Below are 8,950 nucleotides of genomic sequence, written 5' to 3' on the forward strand. Positions count from 1 at the left end.
GGCACCCAGATTTCTATATTAAATCTCCCAGTGTTTAAATGCTACCAATCCCCCAAATTAAAACAAAACTGTGAGAGCTCAAGACAGCATATCACAGAGGGTTGAAATTAAAAGCGACTGGGAATTTCATAGTGTCCAGCACTTTTCTTTTTTAATTAAAAAAATTTTTGGCCACATTGTGTGGCACAGTTCTCTGCCCAGGGATCAAACCCACGCCGTGGAAGTGTGGAGTCTTAATCACTGGACCTCTAGGGAAGTCCTACTTTTGTTTTCTATGAGGGGAGACTGAGGCCCTGGGAGGGTCAAGTCAGGTCACATGTCCCAGGCAGATTGTCTCTTTTCTCTGCACCCCAGCTGGCAGGCTGGAGAGAGTTTCTGGGGCCTTAGGCTCCACCCCGCAACTCTGGTTAGCTGGATCTAAAACACTGAAATTCTAGGACTGGGGGGCCAGGGCTGAGCTGGCTGTAATACCCTCTTAATTCTATGACACCCCCCAACCCCCATCTAGACCTCCAGGCATGTGCTCACACACTCTCCCCTTAAGCCTTCAGGGCCTGGCAGTCGATTCCTTGGGCAGCAGAAGTTATTAAAGAGTCTGCCCCGAAGGATTTCTCTCCCCAAGAGTGATTCTAGCTCAGAAAATTACCAACCCACATGCAGGGGTGGGGAGATACAGTTTTAATTTGTTTAAAAAACAAACAAACAAACCATGCTGTGGTCCTGGAGTCTGGGGGATGGGGGGAAGATCATTGGAGGGGGGTCCTCTGGGATATGCAACATTGCTACAGTGGGGGTGGGGTGGGGTGGTCGGTGATCAGTCGGTGTGCAGCTTTCGCCCAGACAGAAAGTGGGTGGCGGTGGAGGGATTGGGGGGTGGAGGGCCCCCTGCTTCTCTATTCCAGGCCCCTCTTCCAGTCCCTGGGGGCTCTCTGCCTCTCTCGCCGCCCGCCACTGGCACATCCCGCTGGGCCCCGGCGCCCAGCTAGTTCTCTGCCTGCTCCTCCCTACAGGATCTCTTCCCGCCCTCTGTAGTCTCTGCGTCTCCCCCTCCCCACCTTTGGCCTGTCTCCCTGACCGATCACCTCCTTCCCTTCCTCCCAGCCCTCCCATCTCACCCCTGTTCTCTTCTGAACAAGAATTCTTGTTTTGGCAAATGACCAAACTCCGACCGGTGAGTCTCACCACCCCCCACCTCCGTCCAAGCAATGCATAGGAAAACCAGCCCACTGCTGAGAGCTTTCCCCGCCCCCGCCCCCCGCCCCCCCACCAACCGCAAGTTACAGGTCCTTCCAGACTTGTTTTCTGTACCAAAAATATTTTTTCAACTCGGGCTATTATTGCATGCACTATTTTGTAAGCAGCCTTCTTTGCTTAGCTGTGTACAGCAGACATCTCTTCATGCCAATAAATATAGATCGACAACAAGCTTTTTAATTGCCGCATAGGATTCCATTGTCTGGCTGGAGCCCGATTCAGGTAAGGGCTCCATATTAATGGACGTTTAGGTGGCTTCTGTCTTTCCCTCTTGAGTCCCTTCCTGCTTCTATGGCATCCCTCTCTCCACTTCCTCTTTCATTTTTCCCCTCCTCTCCAGCCTTCATCCCCAGCCTCCCGCCCTCCCCATTCCCTGCAAGCCTTGGGGGCCCCCCTGTGGAGGAGTGGGGGGTCGCTGGTGTCTAACACCCGCTCCCCCGTGTCAGACATGTGCCATCTCATTAGTGAGCCTGTCCCCCCAAGTGAGGCAGGCAGGAGCCACAGTGGCAGCGAGAGGCCTAATTGAATGTAACTAATTATTCACTCCCTTAAATGGGCCTGGGAGGGACAGAATTACTCACTCTGAACTGGGGAGACAGGGAACTGGCCGGCTGGCAAACAAATCCTGGGGCCTGCGGAGCCCGCCCTCCTTGGAATACTAATTAGGCAGGAGGGCAGGATCAGAGCAGGAACAGAGCTGCCTGCCCTGTCCCCCTCCCAGCCAGGAAACCAGGGGTCTAGAGGAGAAATGAATCGTTGCGTGAAGCTGATTGCAGGCCTACCCCATCCTGGACCTGGGAAGGGTCACTAAGGGAACGGGGGTTGGGGAACATGAAATGTTGAGCCTTCCTTTGGCTACAGGAAGACGGGATTAGTGTTTCAGGTGGAGAGAGGCGAGAGGCAGGAGCACCTGGGGGGATGTGATAGGTGGGGCTGGATGGCAAGAAACCTCAGGCCCACCTGGAGCTGCCGGGACCCAGCTCGCTCCAAGGAGGGTCCCCTTTGCTCCCGAGCTGTCAGGGGCAGAGCGAAAGACTGATGACGTTCACGATCCTTATGGCAGCCCTCCGGAGTGGCAGGCTCCTTAGCTAAGCCAAGGAACACTGAGGTTGGGAGAAGGGATGTGGGTGATTCATCCCAGATCAGAGCCAGCATGGGCCAGAGCCGGGGCTCAGCCCTCTTTAGCTGCCAAGCTTGAGCTCCTAACCACTGAGAAGGACCCAAACCTCACTCCTGACAAATCAAAATGTCCTCAGTGTGGGGGTGGGATGGGAGTCGTCCAGGCATCAGTTTTTTTTTTAAGAGCTTCCTGGTGATTCTAACATTCTGTTGTTGCTTGTTGTTTAGTCTCTAAGTCCTGTCCCACTCTGCAGTCCCACAGACTGTAACCCGCCAGGTCCCTCCGTCCATGGGATCTCCCAGGCAAGAATACTGGAGTGGGTTGCCATTTCCTTCTCCAGGGGATCTTCCTGACCCAGGGATCGAACCCACGTCTTTCGAATTCGCAGGCAGGTTCTTTACCCCGAGCTACCAGGGACTCCCTCTAACATTCTACCAGGTCTGAAAACCACTTGTTTAGACCTTAGTTCCCTATGAGTCTCTGCTCTGGGGCAGGGGCGGGGTGGCCTGGGCAGGGAGGTGAAGAAAGAAGACCTGAATGTGGCCCCAGGGAGCTCTATGCTGGGCAACTCCTGCAGGTCAGAGGTGAGGATATGGGGAGATGCAGAAAGGAGAGTGAAGGGGTGTGTGTGTGTGTGCACGCGCGTGTGTGAGATAATTGTAATCCTGCCATGTTATACAGACACTCCTCACACAGGATCTCGTTTGATCCTGACAACAGACGACAGCTCTTTGAGAGGGTATAGTTGTCCTTGCAGCTGAAAAAGGTGAGGATCAGAGAGGTTGAGTAAGTGGCCCAGGGAAGCACAGCACAGCCAACATCCTGGCTCTCCTGGGTTCCAAACCCCACGCTCCTTTCTCCGCGGCGGCTCTGATGCTGCTGCTGTGTTTGTGATGTCTTCTCCAGCAGGTGCTAGTGTGGGCGTGCTGCTATTCTGTGTGTGTGTGCCTGCGTGTTAGATGGGTCTGTGTGAGCATGCCTTTCCCTCCTGAAAGGGGCTGGCTGTTCACCAGCCTCCCACTCCCGCCCAGCACAAAGCCTCCTGTTGACCACTGAGAGGAAGGGGGAGAGGGCAAAAGCCCCAGCTTCTTTCCCCCTTTTCCCAAAGCCAGCTCCAGTACCCACTCAAGAGGCAGCCTCCCCTCGATGCTGGGGGCTGGCGAGGGGCAGGGGAAGGCAGGTTACCCTGCCAGCCAAGTGCCAGTCAGCCTTGCTTGTAATGAATGTGGAGCGAGACCTCTCTGTAGTCCTAGGGCAGGGAAGTTTCCCCTGCCCCCTGAATGCCCTGCCCCTGCTTCGGCCCCCAGTATGGGTGGCAGGGAGAGAAGGATCACTCCCCTCTATCCACCCTTCCCAAGTGCAAAGGACTTCGTGGGGGCTTCACAGAGGGGCAGTAAATTTATGAGCCCAACACAGATCCCCCAATCACCTTGTTGGCCGATCCATCTTCCTGGAGTCAGGGATGATGTGAAATTATCATGAAATACGTCTCCAGATGATGGAGGTGCTGGGGGGTTGGGGACCAGCAAGGGTGCCAGGGGCAGAGGAAGCTGGGGCTCAGGTGGGAGGGCCGTTGCCACCCCCTCCTAGACTGAGACCCAGAGAGGGGGACCCTGCTCACTTTCCAGAGTCTTTGGCTGGACTGGGGCAGCTGTGTTCCATCTCGGCCTCCAACTTCCCTGCTCAATGAGACTCATAACCCACCAGGCTGCTTGTAGGACCTCAGCTCTGATGGGGCCATGCTGCAGGTCTGCTAAGTCGCTTCAGTCGTGTCTGACTCTGTGCGACCCCCTAGACGGCAGCCCACCAGGCTCCCCGTGTTTCCAGACTCCCAGAGTCAGAGAGACGGGCAGGGCGAGCTGTGCAGGGCAGCTGGATTGGAGGAAGGGCTGGGTTCTGCATGAGCGGGTAGGGGCAGCAGAAACAGGGTCAGGACCATGGTCCTGGGTGATGCTCCACACCTGTGGTTGCCCACCTGTAATCATGGGCAGGGACCAACCAGAAGGCCTCTCAGAGGGATGGGGTCCTTGGAGGCTGCCCTGCTGCGCCTGGTATTAACTCTTCAATCTCTGGGAATGAGGAGAGAGTCACAGGAGGGACCAGTGTTCAGGGGGTGCTACTTGGAGAGCTTGGGGTAGCGCCTAGTTACTGCTATGTATGGAAGTACAGCTGACCCCTGAACAACATGGGGGTTGGAGCGCCCACCCTCTATGCAGTGGAAAATCGACGTGTAGCTACAGTTGGCCCTCCGTATTCACAATTCCACATTCAAAGATTCAACCAATTGCAGATAGTGTAGCACCATAGTATGCATTTATTGAAAAAGGTCTGCCTATAGATATTTTATATAAAATATCTGCATAGATATCTGTGCCATTCAAACCTGTGTTTTTCGAGGGTCAAGTGTAGTTAGTATTGTCCCATGCCTTATAGCAGGATGGGGGGCTTCCCTGGTGTCTGCAGTGCAAGAGACCTGGTTTCAGTCCCTGGGTTGGGAAGACCCCCTGGAGAAGGGCATGGCAACCCACTCCAGTATTCTGATCTGGAGAATCCCACGGACAGAGGAGCCTGGTGGGCTAAAGTTCATGGGGTTGAAAAGAGTGGGAGACCACTAAGTGACTTACACTCACTCACTCATAGCAGGATGGTGTGTTCCAGCTGAATGCCAGTCTTGGAGCCAGTCCCCAGGACCAGTGGTTCCTCCTTCTCCCTTCTTGCTGGCAGTGTCTGGGTCCCCTCCCCAAAGACCCTGGTCTTGAGGCCACTGAGTCAGAGGATGAGCCCAGGGATGAAGGGCATCCAGGGATCCCCAAACGCAGGGTGCCAGAGCCTTCCTGCCTCTCCTCACCCCCACTTCAGCCAGCTCTCAGGGGACCCCCATCCCCCAACCCTGCACCCTGAGCACTGAGCTGGAAGCGGATGCAGCCAGCCAGCTGGGATGCGGTCATCCGGCCTCCTGAGCAAGGCCAGCTCTTGCTGTGGGAAACTGTTGAGGCTCTGCGGGGTTCCCTGGGCAGGACTGGCCGACCCCGCCCACCCCGATCTAGCCCTGGGACTCCTCCCCTGGGAAGGGGCACGGCGACTCTGGGGGATGGTAAAAGTCCAGACAGTCAGACCAGCCGCACCTAGTGGTGTTTCGGGCTGGGCGGGGGCCCTGGAGTGCAAGTGCAGCCCCGAGGCAGTGGGCTCGGGGGAGCCAGACACAGCCGACTCTGGAAATGAGATTTGCGTTGTTATCTGTGCTCGCTCAGGCCGAGGGCCTTGGGCATTAGCTAACCTGTCTGAGGAGTTAAGAAGTTGGTGTGGGGGGGGGGCGGGCGGAAGCAGAGGGGTGGCGGGAGCTGAAACACAGGCTGGAGTGGAGGGAGCACCTGCTGGAGTGTGTGTGTGTGTGTGTGTGTGTGTGTGTGTGTGGGTCCCTTGGGGGGGTTGAATTTGTGCCTTTTGGTTTTCCCAAAGTGTGTGTGTCTTTCCCTGGTTTATGTGGATGTCCTTTAAAGGGATACTGGGTGAGTACTTGGCTTCTTGCTCATGTATTGAGATTTTTCTTGTGTGTGTCTGTGTGTGTCTGTGTGTGTGTGTGTATGTACACAACCACACATTCCCAGCAGTTTGATGTGCACATGCTCTATCATACCCCACCCCCTCAGCAGCCTGCAGGTCCAAACACAGTCTAAGGAATAGAGCAGGGGTGGGGGGGGCAGGGCACCCAGAGGGTGGTCCAGGGAGAGCTGGGCCCTGGAGGTGGCCCTGGCCTGGCAGGGAACAAAGGGCCAATCAGTGGAGAGGCCAGGAGAGCACTGGCTGATTGAGGAAGAGGAATTAGCCAGGAGCCTCTTGGGGCCCCGCGGGGGGCGGCAGGGGGGCTGGCATCCTGATTAGGGAGCGGGCGCAGCTGGGTTCACCTGAGCTGCAGGCAGGCGGGCAGCCCGGGGCAGGGGGAGTTTGGGCGTGGGCCAGAGATGAACCACAGCAGGGCCTGGACTGATGACCAGGGATGGCAGGGATGGACTACAAACAACAGATGTCACCATGACCCTAGCAGCTCCCGGCTACCCAGGGTTCTCAGCGCGCCTGGTGATGGAAGTGACATCTGCCACTCAATCCTCACAACGCAGGCTCAGCCATTCTTCGGGCTCCTGAATGAGGACATGGAGGCTGTCGTTGTTGTTCAGTCCCTTAGTCGTGTCTGGCTCCTGTGACCCCATGGACTCAGGCTTCCCTGTCCATCATCATCTCCCGGAGCCTGCTCAAACTCATGTCCATTGATTCGATGATGCCATCCAACCATCTCATCCTTTGTCGTCCCCTTCTCCTCCTGCCCTCGATCTTTCCCAGCATCAGGGTCTTTTCTAATGAGTCGGCTCTTCGCATCAATGAGGGGGTGCACAGCTCCTAATCTAGGTTGACTCGACTTCTGAGTCCTCTTTTTATCTTTATGCCACCATCCACGACAGGCCCCAGCCCTCCGCTACATCACCAATGGGAAGAAGTTATAGGGGTACAGATTGCAGGGACAGGAAAAGAGGGATTTACCAATCATCCTGACCAGCCAGCGCTTCCCTTGTGGCTCAGCTGGGAAAGAATCTGCCTGCAATGTGGGAGACCTGGGCTCAATCCCTGGGTTGGGAAGATGCCCTGGAGAAGGGAAAGGCTACCCACTCCAGTATTCTGGCCTGGAGAATTCCATGGACTAAGTCCACGGGGTCGCAGAGAGTTGGACACAACTGAGCGACTTTCACTTTCACTTTCTCAACCAACAAAGCAGCTTGGTAGGTGATGAGACACTCATCACTGGAGGTATGCAAGGAGTGGCCCACTGATGGAGGGCTTCCCTGAGGGATAGGAGGTTGGGTTCCATTTTCCTCCATCACTGTGATATGGTCTTGAGTCAGAGCCCCTGAGTTGGAATCCTCACTGTGTGACTTTGAGCAACTGGCTAGCCCTCTCTGTTTCAGTTGTCGCATCTGTGAAATAGAGGAGTTTAAGGATTGAATTCAGAGGACAGAATTTTTCCAGGAATCATGTATGGATGTGAGAGTTGGACTATAAAGAAAGCTGAGCGCCAGAGAATTGATGCTTTTGAACTGCGGTGTTGGAGAAGACTCTTGAGAGTTCCTTAGACTGCAAGGAGATCCAACCAGTCCATCCTAAAGGAAATCAGTCCTGAATATTCTTTGGAAGGACTGATGCTGAAGCTCCAATACTTTGGCCACCTGATGCGAAGAACTGACTCATTGGAAAAGATCCTGATGCTGGGAAAGATTAAAGGCAGAAGCAGAAGGGGACGACAGAGGATGAGATGGTTGGATGGCATCACCGACTCAATGGACATGAGTTTGAGCAAGTTCCGGGAGTTGGTGGTGGACACAGAAGCCTAGCGTGCTGCAGCCCATGGGGTCGCAAAGAGTCGGACACGACTAAGCGACTGAACTGAATTGAACCGAAAGCACTCAGTATTCTAACACTGTGTGTTAGGTGGGGTCAGAGAGAGCTGGGGGAAGAGGAGGGACTAGGGATAAACAGAAAGTAAAGTGGAAGGAAACGCAGGTGTTGGTTCTGAGGCTTGAGGGGTTAGGCGCGGACTCAGGTAAGACCGGAAAAGTCCCCAGGCTGCTCTGCTCCAGCCTAGACCTCACCTCCCCTTTCAGGCTGTTACTCCTCTCTCCCTCCCTGCATTTCCTGCCCAGTTTCTCCTCTTCTATTTCATTCTTCATCCTCATTAATTTGACCACGTCACCCCCTCATCCATAGCCTTGGATGACTCCCCTTTGCCCACGGAAGTGATTCTCCAAGTGCGTCAGGAGAACCCAGAGAGTTGGGGGACCACCTTAGGTTATCTTGAGTCTCTTATATAACACTTACATGATCTGGAGTCCCTTAGGGAATTTTCGGTTCTCTACTAATGCCAAGGAGGACATCTCCATTTGATGGTATTTTGTCCTCTACACCTTTATCAAAATGAGGTGAGGCTCAGACTCAGAGCTGTCAGCAAGAACTCAGTATCACTGATGTGTTCCAACCATTTCCTTCTCAAAGCACCTCTCCTCTTGGCTCCCCAACTGCACGCTTTCTTCTTTATATCCTCTTCCCTGGCTGCTCCTCCCCAGTCTCTGGGATTGTCCTCTGGGGCTGGCCCTCTAAAGCTGGTGTGCCATTGGGCCCCCTCTTGTCTGGACTCTGTCCAGCCCCACGGACTTCAGCACCACCAGTGAGTCCCCAGCACATCTCTCCAGACTCAGAGAGGAATGTCCAGCTGCCTTCGTGACATCACCACTGGATGTCCATCTTGACCTGAAAGTCCAAAATGGAGCTTGAGTTACCCCACACCTCTGCCTCCCCTCTTGCTCGCCCTGTTGCAGGAGATGCTTAAACACCTAGGGGTTTCCTTGGTTCCTTTCTCTTTCTCACCTGACCCATCCAATCTATCAGCTATACACATTTACTTTACCTGCGAAACATATCCTGCTGCTACAGCCACTTCCCTCCATCACTTCTTGCTCTGGCCCGAGCCGTCCTCGTCCCTCACCTGCATGTTCAGTCACCTCTGCCCTGGTCCTGTAGCTCCCACCCTGC

Source organism: Dama dama, chromosome 23 (genome assembly GCF_033118175.1).
Source record: "Dama dama isolate Ldn47 chromosome 23, ASM3311817v1, whole genome shotgun sequence".
Classification (NCBI taxonomy): domain Eukaryota; kingdom Metazoa; phylum Chordata; class Mammalia; order Artiodactyla; family Cervidae; genus Dama; species Dama dama.